Source organism: Schistocerca piceifrons, chromosome X (genome assembly GCF_021461385.2).
Source record: "Schistocerca piceifrons isolate TAMUIC-IGC-003096 chromosome X, iqSchPice1.1, whole genome shotgun sequence".
NCBI lineage: Eukaryota > Metazoa > Arthropoda > Insecta > Orthoptera > Acrididae > Schistocerca > Schistocerca piceifrons.
In genome coordinates, this window is record NC_060149.1 from 796,450,378 (window position 1) to 796,467,822 (window position 17,445).

Genomic DNA, 17,445 nt, shown 5'->3' on the forward strand with positions numbered 1-17,445 from the left:
AATAACCATTGCCCAATTGTGGCCAAGAGCAAAGTAGACCACCCTGTGGCACAGCATGCAGCTGAACAAAACACGATTGATTTCAGTGGCTGCTTCACTAGCCAAGCCATATGGAGTCTCCTCTCCACCACCAGCTTTTCTGAACCGTGGAGATGGGAGCTACCCTCACAAACTGTTCTCCACTCCCATATTTATCCTGGCCTCAAACTATGGTAACACACTGTACTCACACCCTCCCCTCAACAGTTTCCACCCCATCTGTCCTATCACCTCCTCATTCTTGTCTCCTATCCTCTTTATTTGCCACCCTCTGCCAACAGACCTGCCCATCTTTCCCCATTCCTCTCCTTTTTCACTACTTTTTCCCCCCCACCTCCTTGCCCCACAACATCCTGACGCTGCACCTGTTGGCATACTAGTCCCAGCACACACATCCAGACAGCATTCCTGTGTCCCCCAACCCATACACTGCTATCCCTTCCCCTTCAAACTTCTACTCCACGTGACAGTTACATTCTGGCCCAAATGCCAGAGTTGGTGGTCGTGTGAGATGTGTGTGCTTATGTGTATGAATGGTGTGTGTTTCTCTTTTGCAGATGAAGGGTGTGGCCAAAAGTTTTGAGTCAGTGTGTATTTGTGCCTGTCTGCAACTTAACATGTCTGCTTTACAGTAAGTAGCAATCTAAGTTTTCCTGCATTGTTAATATTCCTAACTGCAGTTCCATTGTTTGACAACATAATGTTAGTGTTATAAATGCTCTCCTGGTAGAACATCTATTGGCTTGTTTTGTACAACCATAATTTACATTTCTATACTATAATTCACACAAAACACTTTTTCTTCAATGTAATATTAATATGAATAAAACTAATTTAGAAAAATGTAATGACATAGAACTAATAGAAGTTTAGATTATCATCAAAAAACACACTCAAATGAACAGTTTTTATTCAATAAAGTAATGTGTTGCTCTTGCTTTGATTGCCCCCAGTTGTATCTTCCCTTCATTCTAAAACTTTTGTATGTAACAGTCAACAGGTGAACAGTACATAGTTAATGTACAGAAACAGCTCTTAATGAAACAAATATGCCAACAATACTATCTAAAGATTTTTTGCTAAGTGAATAACAGATTTTTCTCTATAATATTGCAGTTTATTTTCTGGGATATATTCTAAACTCAAAGCTTTCCTCTTGGTAGCCATTAATATGCAGTGAAAGTACTGCACTCGGTAAAGCCAATAAATGTTGCAAGGCTTACTGCCAGGTGCAAGCCTTTCGATTTAATATATTTTCAACAACTAGCAAAACAATTTCATCACCTACTTTCTTGAGTACCATAGCATTTGTATTTATGAGGCTGAGTGAACACTTTCAACTTTTCCTAAGGTAGGAAAATGTAAGACAGGCACCGGAAATCAAACTTTCAGCCTTCACATCAGCAACCAACAACGCTAACTTCCAACCTATGGAGGCACCACTAATCTATATAAATATTTCCCATTCATGTAGGCCAAATGATCACACAGAAACAAAATTAAATCCTTTTTTCTTTGTGGATGTGAGGTATTGTAGACCTAACATTGCAAATGTGCTATTTGCTGCAATAGAAAGAAAAAATGTGTGTGTTTCAACTTCACTGGACAAGAAGACAAAGCCTGTTGTCCCTAGTATTGAAGTATACACTTACTAACACTTTTTGTTCCATATTTAATTGTGAAAGAAAATGGCGAACAAGAAATACAGTATCACACAGTCCAAGAATAATCCAGCTTCAAAGTGGTAGTTGTCATCACAAGGTAACCGGCGTGTTATTCAGATCATACAGAGCACCAGCGAGAACTGCCATTCTCAGTGGAGCACTCACTCTTATCAGGCAGGGCAGCCACAGGATCCCACCGGGTGATGCGGCAATCACCTTGAAGGCATGGCTTCTTTCTGGCATTTATCTTGCGGCCACTTGCAGCTCACAGCACCATCGGTGGTGCAGGCAGCAAGTATGGATCGATTTTGAACAGTTACCTTCTGAAGATTACCTGTATGTCTACATCTGCACAGCACAAACCACCATATGGTGTGAGGTTCAAAGTAACAGATCCATACCCCCTCCCCTTCCCTATTCAAAATGTGGATGGTATGCAAGAAGAAAGATTGTCAGTAATCAAGAATGTTTCGACATGCAAGATTAATTTCTAAATTTTATAACCTAGAAAAGTACTCAGTGCAACAACTACTAAATTATACAATTAATGACATACAGGCATGAATAACTAATCTAAAACTGCTCACTGCTCATTCATTTAGCCACACATTAGCTGATGATAATGGAAATTCCTGGATTGAGAAATAGGTAACATTAAGGAAAGGCAACCATTCACCTATAGCAGATCAATGCATGGAACATAGAAACACACAACAGAAAACAGGACTCATACTAGCTTTAGACCCACCCAGACACCCAACAGGTTTGATAAAGTGAAATCTCCCATCTTGTGGTGTGCGCAAAGGAATATATTAGCATTGAAAATCAGTTAATTTACACTTATTGCATGTGACAAATTTAACAGTTTGCTGAACTTGATTTGGAATTCAGATCCCTGCCTTTCATGATCACTTTTGCCTTATGAACCAAATCAAAGCTTTGCATAGGTTTCTCCTCTTTCTTACAAAAAGCTGTAGAGGGTCTCCAATGGTGGTGTGAGTCTAGCAGCTCCAAGAGAATTTACATAAACTGCTTCTACGTGGAACATGAACAGCCAACCATCATCAGTAATAACCTACTTATAGGATATGTTTGGGCATTACTATGGTATTCACATTTGCTTAAATGTAACAATACTACTTGCATAAACTGTGAGCTATATTCCAAACAACAGAAACTAAAATAAAATAAACTACACCATAATACGAACACTCAGATCTTTAACACCACAGGAGTGGTGCAAAAAGTATGTTTTTAATTTATTTTTGTTTTTCCAAAACTGGTCAACTTCCTATTTCACACATGAAGGTTATTTGCTTAAAACTTCAGCACAAAAATTTGTCATACAGCTGAACGCCAAAAGACAGTATATGCAGAAATTATTTAATTTGTCATCATTAGTAAAGTACTGCTACAGAGTAAACATTCTATAATGTGAATGTAACAATGCCAAGTTCCACGAAAATGCATCTAAATGTTTTTGTTATTAATTTTAAATAATATTCATATCATACACTTTGATAAGTAAACACTTTTTGTCCGCTTTACACCAAGACAGAGTAAGAATAAGTACAAAATCTCATATGCAGGTCAACAAACTGAGAGCTATCTTTAATTACAAAGCTAGCTGACTTTTTAAATTTTTATCACCTTATCAACTTTATATTGTAGGTTGTATATTGTAACTGAATAGAGAAAATGAAAGAGCTGCCTATGACATTTCTGGTGTGTGTGTGTGTGTACATATATATATATATATATATATATATATATATAATGTCCGAAAGAACAGATACCATCTTCGTGTAGATAAGCCTTACCAGCAAATGATCGTCTTCAGTGCATATGCACTTACATTACTCAAACTCTTACGGGGAATCAGTAGATTGACTGCCATGAGTATTCAGTATAGCGGACAGTGGCACTACAAATGTAGAGTATGGACAGTAAGTTGGAAATGTTGGTCTCACGGTGAGCATGCCAGAGAGAAGTCCCTGCAGTTGCACTATCCTCTGTGTCCTCAATGGCTCAGTCGGATAGAGCATTTGCCATGTAAGCAGGAGGTCCCGGGTTCGAGTCTCAGTCAGGGCACACATTTTCAACTGTCCCCGTTGATATTTATCAATGCCTGTAAGCAGCTAATGGTCTGGATTTCATTGTAATTCCAGTCAAACACAGAATCTTATTTCTTGAGCCCATCTACTACTTTTCTGTTGGGCATGACAATCCCATAGCAGCATGTGCTGAAAACTGACACCTTTCCTTGCATATTTGAATCCTGCCTACAATCAATCCCTCTGAGAGGACATGTTGTTCATGTTTCAACCACTGTCAAAGACCAATATTTGCCACACACAGTTTCTCAGATTCTGAAAGACTTAAGATATAACCAAATACCAGATACCCTATGTTAGCACTGTACAATGATTGTAATATGGGCAGGAGTAAGGAGGCTCAGTGCTTAGTTGCAAAAAGTAGCTAACATCCTCAGCACAGTAAATAAGTTTAGGTCTGATTAAATATGTATGTGTAGTCATCCTGCTTTCCTTACAGTGGATGATGGTTAAGACCACTAATTAACTCTGATGTGAAGATCCACAAAGTGCAGTCACAGCTAATTCCAGATTGAACAGTTCCTCACCCCCCTCCCCTCCAGGGCTGTAGCAGACAGAAGTTCTCATATCTAAAACAAAGTGGATCCTTTTAAAGAACAAGCCCTGTCTCAGAACTTTAATACCTGTCACATACAACTCCCCTAATAATTTAATTTGAACCCCAGAGTGATCATTGTTTTTATTAAATTTCAGGTAAATTCCATAGAACGGAAGGAAAAACATTACAGAAATTGTATAAATACTGATCACACCACACCGTGATGTGGCACCATGAGAGGTCAAGAGGTTGACAGCTGCAGATTAAAATTTGGCACAGAATTAGTTCAAAGGGTGCAAATAGTACATGGCAGTCAGATACAGATTAACCATATCTGGACATTGCATGTCTCAGGGCCCCTTTACCCTTTTCTAACTTTCTAAAATAAATTTTTTCTACCACAGTGCAACTTTAGCCATAATGTTTGTTTACAACACTATGAACATATGACATCGCCTTATTCAATAAAATAATTTGAAACAAATGAAAGGAAAATGTGTATCTTTTTATTAAATCATTTCACAAAGTACAATATGTTTAAATATTTTTTTTTTATACAAAATCGTTTAAAACATCTTGAAAGTTGACCTTTTCCAGTACATCATTTTCACTCACCATTATCACCAGTGAATGTAAATTGTACTGAGACATTGATGAACAAAGACAGTTTTTGATCAGTTTTAATTTTAAGATGTTACATTCAGCCTTGACATTTGTAATCATCAAACTTCTATAATTATATTTGCAATGCTGTCATTACATTTGGAAAAGTTTATTGTGCCATATTACCAAAAATCAGTTTATACGATTCCTTTGTGACACAGTTTTATCTACTCCAGCATCCTCTAATTGTAAGATGTAGTACTTGAACTGCATCATCTTGTCTATAAACTCACACTCAATGTTCTCAGAGTAATGTTTCCTAAACTTTGTATAAGCTTCACTAATTCAACTTTGTTGAGAAATTTGTTACAAATCCAAACAGAGAACCAACTTCCCCATAAGCTTCTAGTCACCACAAAAATTCTGTATATAGCATATCTAGTACAGGAAAATAAGTTTCAATTTTTGACTTCTCTTTTCCTCTGTGTACAGCATCTTCTGCAGATCCATCATCATGATGCCTTTTCCTTCTTCGCACTCACTCGTTTTCATCATTCTGTAGGGTATCAGTTTTCTCATTTGCCTTCCACTCATAATTGTCAAATAATTCTTGCTGTGAAAGTAAGAATTTGAAAAGTGATTTTAAACAAGTGACTGCCATTTGAAGTTCAATAGTCGTTTTTTGAATAGATATCTGACACCAATTATTTCATCTAGTATGGCAGCCCCAAATACTGCCTTTATGGCATTTTCTCTCCTCCTCCCCCCCCCCTCCTCTCCCCTCCCCAAATCCTGTAATGGAAATCACAAGTGGTTCATGAAGCCCGATATCTAAGTCTCATTGTCAGCAGTGGACTGAAAAGCTTTCCAGAAACTGTTGTAACCCTTTGGCAAAGCCTCAGTCACATCGCCCCTTGCACGCCACCATGTGTTGGATACACTTTTCAGAACTAATGATGAGTATTGCTTACGTTCATCACTGTTTTCAAGAAGTTTGAGCATAATTGCCCAGTGATGTGTTGACAATGAAAAAAGTTGTATAGTGCCTGTACAAATCTGAAGAATGAGATTACTCCAGCACAGTTCTCCACAGCACACACACTCCAATCAAATTCAGTGAGTGTGCTGCACAAGGAACATAGTGTGCAAGCTGATTTATTTTCTTAACATGTGCCTGTAGACCATTGTAACAACCAGACAGATTTGATGCATTATTGTAAGACCGACCTCTCAAATTTTTTTTTATTAATGTTATATCCATTCAAAAATTTTACAATTGTGGTGGCTAGTTCTTCCCCTTTTTGACTTTCTATAGGAATAAATGTAGGAAAATCTTCTGCTACTGTTCTGTTTGATGTAACGTGCTTCAGCGCTACAGTCAACTGATCAGTTTGATATATATTTTTGGTGTTGAGTTGACACTGATTGAGAAATATTTGGCTTCAATAATTTAGTGATGAATTTTAATTTCCCAATATATCAATAAATTCCTAGCAATCACTGAAGACAAATATGACTGTTTTCTGTTGCCTGCATTACCATATTTGGCTAAATTTAAAATAAGGACTGAATCATACTCCACAATTAACTCTAAAATTCCCAAACAGTTGCCCTTATGATAAGAACCAAGACTCATTATCACCACGAAATGCTAATCCACTGGATGATAAAAATTTTATCATCTCTTAGTAAGACCTTCATCCAATATTCTCTTTCTTTGTCAAATGTAATTTCCAATGAGGTGTCAAATTGTCCATGAATATGTCATCTACCAAGCAGTGTCTGTACACATACTTGGCATGTTGCATTATTCTCATACAACTGAACTATATGCGATGCACTTTTCCAATCAAAAAAGCCAGTTTGAAAGTGTGGTTGGCTTTGAGCTTCACCAACAAGAGCACACGGAAAACAGTATACTTTTCTTTTAGAGTGAGAATACATGAACCAGTCTCATTTAATTTTACCATTACTAAAGTGTTTCAGAAAAAAACAAACTGAGGAAAAAAAATCGTTTCCTATTCTCATGTTGTCAGCTTGAAACACAAGAATAGCACTCAAAGTGTTGACATTCGTTAGTATCTCTAGTACACCAGAAATCTTTTGTTTTATTGGTGATATTTTTTCCACAAGCCAATCTCATCCTGGTATTGTACTGCTAGATGGACTATGTTTTGATGTAGTAATAGGACTTTGGTCTCAGTCTCTCTTTCCTCTGCACCCTCTAAAGTAGCCGTTTCTTGATCCTGGCCAGTTGTTCATAACACTTGCAAGGAATTTCTATGCGTCCACAGCCATTGGATGGGTGGCACATGTACTTGGAGATGTATAAGTTTGATTTTCCATTGACTAGTGATTAAATCTGAGTCGAAAAAGGTTTTATGTCTTCTTTAATTATTCATCACACATCTTTTGTTGCTCTTGCTGCTTTTTATGTTTTTCCAAACAACACCGATCTCGCAAGGCACATATTACGAGTCACACAAAACACCAATGAAGGCACTGACATCCCTTCTATTGCCCAATGATGGCAGCTGCTGCAGCATGTGGCAGTCAGGCATCCGCGAGTAGGGGCAGCAGTGATGAGGGGGTGAGTTGGTGTTCTGTCCCCCCACTCGTGAGAGGAAATAGGCAGGACTGGGGATGGCATCTCCATAGAAATGTACTCGTCAAGGTCAGTGGTCGGCGTCAGCAAAGGCGTTGGAGACAATGGCCTCACAACACCCAGCAATGGAGGCAGCAGCAGTGGTATCAGGTGCCGCACTATGGCATGGACTGGACAATTTGTGACACTGTAAGAGGCATAGGTGGTGGTGGTGGTGGGGGAGGCAGTGGGCCCTCCACTACAGGCCCCGCTGTGCGCGGTTGTAGCTGGTCAAAGTGATGGGACATCTGCCCATCAGGAGTGCAGATGATGCACAAGTGCCAACCCTGATGATGCTTGATGACGGTAGGAACCCAGTTCGGCCAGCAGCTGAAACAATGAGGCCAAACAGGCACGCCCAACCAAACTGTCATGGAACCAGCAGATGTGGCATTGGATGCAGCAGGTGAAGGAGTGTCCGTGGTTGGTATCCCTGTAGCAGCTCCGCTGGGCTCTTGTTCCACACTGGAGTGGAATGGTATGAACTCAAATGTACAGTCTGAAGCAGCTTCAGCGAATGTGCCAGATACATACTTCCGCATCTCAGTTTTAAATGTTCGAACCATGTGTTCAGCCTCACCATTAGATTGAGGATAAAATGGGGGAGCTGTGAGGTGTTGAACACCACTAGCCTGACAAGAACATGCAAATTCTTGAGAAACAAACTGGGGGCCATTATCGGTAACCACGGTATACAGAAGTCCCTCAGTCTTAGACAGGGCTGAAATAGTGGCTGCCGTGGACGTGTACAGAGACAGACAACTGGCCACATAGGGTAACTTGGAACAAGCATCAACTACAGTGAGCCAATACTGATTTATGAAGGGCCCAGCAAAATCAACATGAAGATGCTTCTATGGGTGCTGCAGTGATGGCCACAGGGAAAGAGTACTGCAATACCACCTGTTGCCGAGAACAGTGAGTGCAAGCAGCAATAAGCCATGTGAGTCCCCATCTATGATGAGTCAATACACATGCTGGTGGTCCAAAGCTTTGGTGCAAGAGGTTCCCAACGACATGCATGCAGAAGCCGCTGTACACTATGGCTTGACGAAGCAGGACTCTCAACCGGGGAAGCAGTTTCCTCTCCATCAGACACAGGAAGGGGCTGCTGGAGCCAGAAATAATTATGCAAGGGATCTGAGGCATGGTGGAGGAGTGTTTCTGGCCAACCGTGCTGCACAAAAGTGAGGAAACGACTAAGTACAGAATGCACAGCAACGACCAATGCTATCATGGCACTAGTGATGGGAAAACCATCGACCGCATACAGGTTCTTCGTATCTAAATAGAAACAAAGCAACTCATCCTGATAAAATACTGGGCCCAGCCCGACCGAAAGGCGAGATAAGGCATCTGCTTCACGTGTTACACCATTGGCCAGTAATGGATTTGATAATGATAATGGGAGAGGAAGACAGCCCACCACTGCAAACAATGCACTTCCCTGACTGGCACGGAAGCCAAAGGGCTAAAAAGAGCATCCAACAGCTTGTGATCTATGATTAAATGGAACTTGGAACCATACAAGAAGACATGAAATTTCTTGAGAGCAAACACAATCACTAAAGCCTCTTTTTCAGTCTGAGAATACCACTGCTGGGTGGAAGTTAGTCTTAGAAGCATAAGCAATGGGTCATTCAGACCCATTCACATATTTGTACACCAACACTGCACTGAGGCCATGCTGAGAGGCATCTGTAGCCAACACGAGATGCTGATGCTTAAATTTAAGCAAAGTGAACACTCTGTCACAAACTGGGGACCAGAAGAAACAGTACACTTTTACAGAAAAAGCACATGCAGTGGCTGAGCAACAATGGATGCATCCAGTACAAACTTATGGTAGAAAACAACTTTGCCTAGAAACGGCTGCAGTTCTTGAAGAGAGGTTGGCCACGGCAAAGCAGAACATGGTGATGCCACAACTGACCCCTGTGCGAGAATCCTCAAAACCTAGGCACTCAAGTGATGGCTGTAAAAAGTGAGATTTGGCAGGACTGCACTTGAGACCTGCAGACTGCAAAACAGAAAACAACGATCAGAGACTGCTAAGGTGGTCTTCAGTGTAAGAATGCGAAACAATTATATCTTTGATATAATTGATGCAGGTGGGTACAGAGGCTGTCAGTTGTTCAAAAAGCTGAATAACAGCAGGTGCACCTGCAATGCCAAAAGGCAAGTGTTGATACTGGTATAGGCCAAAAGGTGCATTGACAATGAGAAGGCATCCAGTGGCCTCATCCAATAGGAGCTGGAGATTCAAATCAATCTTGGAAAAGTAGTGGCACCTGAAAATTTTGTGAGCAACTTGTCAGAGTGGGGCAAAGGGTATGTATCTATCTCAGACACTGCATTAATCGTGACACTGAAGTTCCCATAGAGACGAAGCTTATCATTGGCTTCTTAACGATTACCAGTGGTACAGCCCATTCACAGGATGAAATAGGCTGAGCAACACAGAGTGACATCAAATGGTCATGCGACGTGACAGGCACCTATTGTGCCTGAAATAAATAAGGAGCAGCAGACACTTTCATAGTAATGTGGGCCTGAAAACTGGTAGCACAAGTTAGCTTAGGGGAAACAGATACAAAAACTCACAGCAGAGGGACTTCAGTTGATGATACAGAACTTGATGTCACATTAAATTTACCTCATCAACAATGGAGAAACCAAAAGCGTTAAGTGCATCTAACCTGAACAGGTCTGTGGTATGGGAATGATCCACAACAAGGAAGATGAGAGAATGAACAATAGATTTGTAAGATACACAAGTGGAGAACTGACCGAGGATCGGAATCTGCTATTCATTGTAGCTAACCAACTTCCATGAAATCTGTGTGTGGGGAGGGGAGCCTAAGTCTGTGTACATCTGCACATTTACTAAAGTCATTGTAGCTCCTGTCTACACTTGCATTTTTAGTGGTTTATTAAACACATACAAGTCAATAAAAAAATTGTTCAGAGAAACAGTCATATAGATACTGTTTATGTCCATCAGTATTACTGTGTCCACCATGTTTGAAGAAGAGTTACACACTGATGCAACATGTCCTTTCTTTTGACACTTGTTGCAAACCATGCAATGCTTACTGTACACAGCTTGCTTGTATTGGATGAAACAGTTCAAGTAAAACAGAAAGGGGGCACACGGACACTGCTATGACATGGCCTGTTGCTGCTGTTGCCATAACTGACACTGCTCCATGTGACACAGAGTTGAAGGTTGAACTGCTGCAGTGGGTTCCCTGTCATCCTGAACACTTGCAGTGAGACTAACTTGAACAACTCACAATACCTCCCTGCACACAGCAATCTGATGGCCTGCAACCTATGACACTTCAAATGACTGTGCTACATTGAGCACAACTGTAGGCATCAGATTCTCACATATATGCTTTTTTCCAGACTTCCCTATCTGGGGCCAGACTAATAACAACAGCACACACCATGTGATCAGCATACAATTTGTGATGGGTACTATTGACAAATTTATGACGACAGCTCAACCCATGTAATTCTGCTGCCCAGGCTTTTTAAGAATGGTTTGGGCGTTTCTGACAATGGTAAAATTCTACAAGCATTGCAATAACATGTATTCTGTCTCGCTAATACATTGAGAGATGCTTGCACATTTCATCAAATGATAAGCTGGCCAGTTCTTGCAAATGCCCAAGTTGGCATGACAACTAATACACGTGCATCAAAAACCAAGAAAAAAATAAAGCCTGACACAGGTTTGCTCAAAAAAATGGTTCAAATGGCTCTAAGCACTATGGGACTTAACATCTGAGGTCATCAATCCCATAGACTTAGAACTAATTAAACCTGACTAACCTAAGGACATCACACACATCCATGCCCGAAGCAGGATTCGAATGTGCGACCATAGCAGCAGCACAGTTCTGGATTGAAGTGTGTAGAACTGCTCGGCCACAGTGGCTGGCCACAGGTTTGCATTGCCCACACAAAAAGCCTGGAAATGTTGGCAATAACCTTGTCTCGTAGGTGTCCCAATCTTGAGCTGAATCATCATATGCCAGAAAAGGTAATGGTCGCACTGACAGGACAGTAACCTGTCGTGAACACATGATGTCATTTGATCGAGACCAGTGGCGACAGCCTGCTGTTTTTCCACAAAAGTTTGCTGCTGGACAATGAGACATTGGAGTATTTCTTCCATCAATATGTTTGTCGGGTGATTTAGCACTGACACTAACTCACAGAGAAACTGTAACCCTCACTCACCACCAAGTTTGTTATAGCAGGAACAAATACAATGTATGGAACATACTACTTTATAGAGCAACATGTAAGCTATAGGTTGTGCATAGCTCTGAACAATAGTAATATTACATAAACAATAGGCTGAGCACTTGTTTGTGATCTCTTTGGTGGCGCACCAGGGGGCCAACCTATATGGCCTTAAGTGGGCCTGTGAACTGTATGGACTCACACACACTGAAATCACACACATCACAAGTGATGATACATCAATATAAAATTTTATCTCTCAGCGACTTAAATTTCTTTCACAAATGAATAAACTGGGAGTGATGTGATGTGATGTGATGTGATGTGTGTCTGTATAAGACAAACTAAATGAATAAGAAAAAAATGGGATTTTTGTGAATTAAAATTCTGACTCATCTCTCAACCATCAGTTGAAATTACTCTGTAAGACCTGTGTGCTGCACAAAGAAGAAAGAAAGATCCACAAATAAGGAGAACCAGGTGAGGTTTCTTACAGTGGACTACATATCAGTAAGGGTCACAGCAAAACTGATAAAGCTCATGTAAATATTTCTCTGGAAACACATAAGTGTTACAATTTAGGAGTATTTCAGATGTAACATAGGATCTTAAAAATCATACCGCATTTGTCTCTCATTAGATAAAGTGTAGGGCACATCAGACCATAACCTAGTTTCTGCCCTCTTGTCACAATCTTAAACAACATCAGTTAAAATGTAGCATATAGACCTCTGTACACCCCAAGTGTCACTAGCTGATGGGTCCCCTTAATGGAGACAGAACAAATCTGTCTTAAGTCAGTTTTATATCCATAGGTGCAATAAATTTACTTTATCTCATCTCAGTGGCCATGAGAAGGCACAGTGAGGGAGGCACTTTGACCTCAGGAACTGCAACTTTTTGTCCATTTACCTAATCCATGCTTCCTCCCACTGAATCATGATCCCATGCCCCAATAGCAAAGTGAGAGCATTTGGAAATGACACACAGTGCTGCAGAGATTCCCATGCAAGTATTTTTTCAACAGCTTAACCTGCAGCCCCTTTTCACTAAATTTCTGTTTGTTCTTGTATCTAGTACATTGATATACTCTTCCTTTATCACTGACAGAAGAGAAAAATACCATGCATTATATTTGGTTGCTTATCTCCTGGATAAATGTGATGGGTGCCTGGAAAAGTGCTCATGGAGTTGAAGTATATGAGGAATTTCACAGCCCAATCAAATGTAATCTTCACAATTGGTTTCAAGATCACATCAATTCTGTATCAGATATGTTGAATTCATTATGCAAGTCAACCATGAGAACACATTGAAACTATACCAGAGAAAAGATGTGGGATTCCCGAAGTGTAGAGCCATCAAAATAATCCACAAGTGTGGAGTTCAGCTATAATGTTAAAAAGGTATGGACTTGAAAGATTATATCCCTCTCTTCTCTTTTTCATGTACCCAGAGTCTTTAAAATAGTTTTTGGCCTTGTTGTCAATCAGTCTGGTGAAAAACTCCATCTTCAGTTAAGAATAATAACATGATTTGCACCTATTGCCCCTTTATTTACATTTATACTCTGGCAGAGGGTATTCCTATTACAACAATAACTGGTAAGCCTCTGTACGAAATTTAATTTCTCATTGTATTTATTTTGTGAAATGTATGTAGGAGGAAATAATGTATTCTCTAATCCTCCTTAGAAGATACGTCCTCAGTATTTAACAGCAAACTTCCCCATGGTGCACATCTCTCATGTAGCATTTGCCACTGGAATATGACACAAACCTCTTTTACTAAAAGGTAATATGTCAAAATGCACCACTTATCTTTAGATATTCTCTCTCTTTTCTATTATCTATTAATCCTATCTGGTAAGAATCCCAGACTGACAAGTAATACCCAATATTTGGTCAGATAAGTGTTTTTTTAAGCCACTTCACTAGTGAGTGAATTACATTTCCTGACTATTCTTCCAATTAATTTCTGCCTGGCATCTGCCTTCCTCACAGTTACTTTTATGTGGTAATTCAGCTTTGGATCACCTTAGGCGGTTTGTCCTATGTATTTTACAGTTTTATTTCCTCCAGTGATTTATCACAAATAGCGTAATCAAACAATAATGGCTCTGTTAATTTATGTGCAGTATGTTACATTTATTTACATTGAGGGCCAACTGCCAGTCCTTGCACCAATCACCTATACCCTGCAGGTTTCTACAGTTTTCTGGCATCACAACTTTCTTATAGACAACAGCATTGTCTAAAAACACCCCCAACAGAGATAAGGACATCATCCACTAGATCATTTATACACATTTCTGTATACAGTAAACAGCAACTGCCATATAATAGTACACTGGGTGTCATCCCAATTTCATCCCATTATGAATGATGAGTTCTACCTACTAGGCAGTTCTGAATCCAATTGTAAGTCTGGACCGACAATCAATAAGCTTATATTCTGTTCACTAGGCAGCAGTGCAAAACTGTTTCAAATGCCTTCCAGAATTCAAGGAACACAGCATTAGTCTGGGTGCACCTGTATGTGCTGTAGAGCACTCTGGATCTGACAACGAGTGCGAGTGGAATTTCATGAAATCTCTGTATGCAAAATTCCTTTTGATTTATATGGAGATTTTCATTCTCCAGCAAAGACATAATACATGAGCAACAACATGTTTCTTAATTATCCAACAGAATTATGTCATAAATATGGACCTATAATTATATGAGGTGCTGAGAACCATAAGGTACTAAAGCACATCATCGTCACTGGTGAGACTGGATCGTTTATTCATGTGTCTGACAATTTCTGGTCTTATGGTGAGTCGAGATTATCTGTGTTATAGGCTCACATTGTATACATGAACATTCATAAAAAAAACTGTCTTGTCAGTTTCGTTGATATTGGAAAAGATTAGTATTTAACATCCCGTCGGCAATGAGATCATTGGAGAAGGAGCACAAGCTCAGATTAGAGAAAGATGGAGAAGGGAAGGGCACTTGCCTTAAGCAATTTAGGGAAATCACAGAAAACCTAAATCAGGATGGCTGGATGCAGATTTGAACCTTTGTACTCCCGAATGTGAGTCCACTGTGCTAACCACTGCACTATCCGACTGTTTCTTTGAGATTTCCTAAAATGTGGGACTGATTATGGTGTGCTTTAGGCACTTATGGTTCTCAGTGCCTCATGTGCATCTGTCACAAAACCATTACTGAAAACAGAAATTACCTGCACTTTTCTTTAATAGCCTGAAATTATTCAATACTCCAGAAAGAATCATACAGGTATCTTAAAAATCAGGTCCAGATGTCATTCCTCTGTTGAATGGTTTTAGTTGCTTTTCTATTCTGTGACCACTTATCTCAAAATCTGCCATTTCAACATTTGTATCATGGTTTAAAGAAGAAACTATATTGAAATCTTTATAAAGAAAGAAATTTCAGAAGACTTAACTCAGTATTTTGACATCCTACCCTTCATCTACTGTTCTGGTGTCAGTATGATCATATGACTGACTGAATTTGTGGTTTTGATCTATTTACTAATTGTAAGAAAGACCAAAACTAGTTAAGATTTTTCATCAGCTCGTCTGTAAAAAATTTTCTTTCAAATTCAGTTAATGAATTTCACATTGCTCTCTTTATGCTCATTGGGACTTCATGCAGCTTATATATGTGATGAAGCTCTTCATTTTTGTAGTAAATTTGTGGGTTGGCCACCGGAGGCTGCCTGTGGAAGGCGTGCATGCAGCGCAGTCTTTGTTGCGCCATCTGCTGGTGGCTCACACATTTATATGCGTGAGCAGTGCTGACTGACTCCCTCTCTGTGTTCTGCCAGTTGTGTCGCTCACATCATTTGTTCTGGGTCTTGTTATGTGTGCATTCGCAACATGTTTATTTTTGTTATTGTTCAGATGTCTGTAAGTAAATCGATATTTGTGTTGCTTGGATCAGTTTCATGCATTACTTGGTTACAACATTGTATCAGCCTTATTTTAGCTATGTTAACTGTTTCAAAGGATTATCTAGCTGGCTGCTCAAAGTAATTGTCAGAAAGGAATTCCACAACAATCTGTCCCTGGCACCAGTTTTAATTGCATGACTTCTCTCATTCTACAGGAGGTGGACTGAAGACTCTTCCTATTACAATAGCATGAACAGGAAACTAACTAACAAGATATTCCAAGTGAAGTATTTGGCCACTAGAGCTTCTGAGGGAGGTGGAGCATATCTTTGCCACATTTGACTCACCTTTGATGTTTATCTACACCCATATTATTTCACATTTGGAATCTATTATAACCTTATTACATACTACCGAGTTCTTTATGGCAATAAATATGCTATCATCATCATCATCATCATCGTCTAACCTCTCTTGCAATATACACTGAAGCACCAAGGAAACTGGTATAGGCATGTTTATTCAAATACAAAGATATGTAAACAGGCAGAATATGGCACTGCAGTAGACAATGCCTATATAAGACAAAAAGTGTGTGGCACAGAAGTCAGATCAGTTACTGTTGCTACAAGGGCAGGTTATCAAGATTTGAGTGTATTTGAGTGAGGTGTTACATTCGGTGCACACGCAATGGAACACAGCATCTCAGTGGTAGCAATGAAGTGGGGATTTTTGCATAGGACCATTACACAAGTGTACCGTGAGTATCAGGAATACAGTAAAACATCAAACCTCCGACATTGCTGTAGCCAAAAAAAATCCTGCAAGAATATACCAATGACTGCAGATTTCAATGCTGGACCATCAACAAGTGTCAGTGTGCAAACCATTCAACAAAACATCATCAGTATGGGCTTTTGGGGCCGAAGGCCCACTTGTGTACCCTTGATGACTGCACAACACAGAGCTTTACGCCTCACCTGGGCCCATCAACACAGACATTGGGCTGTTGACGACTGGAAACTTGGTTGGGTTGGGTTGGGTTGTTTGGGAAGGAGACCAGACAGCGAGGTCATCGGTCTCATCGGATTAGGGAAGGACTGGGAAGGAAGTCGGCCGTGCCCTTTCAAAGGAACCATCCCGGCATTTGCCTGGAGCGATTTAGGGAAATCACGGAAAACCTAAATCAGGATGGCCGGGCGCGGGATTGAACCGCCGTCCTCCCGAATGCGAGTCCAGTGTTTAACCACTACGCCACCTCACTCGGTGGAAACTTGGTGCCTGGTCAGATGAGTGTCATTTCAAATTGTATCAAACGGATGGATGTATACTGGTATGGACACAACCTGATGAATCCATGGACCGTGCATGTCAGCAGGGGACTGTTCAAGCTGGTGGAGCCTCTGTAATGATGTGGGGCATGTGCCATTGGAGTGACGGAGGACCGCTCATACGTCTAGATAAGACACTCATAGGTGACACGTATGTAAGCATCGTGTCTGATTAGCTGCATCCATTCATTTCCATTGTGCCTTCCGACAAACTTTGGCAATTCCAGCAGGACAATGTGACACACCTCAAATCCAGAATTGGTACAGAGTGACTCCAGAAAGACTGAGTTTAAACACTTCCGCTAGCCACCAAACTCCCCAGACATTAACATTATTGAGCCTATCTGGGATG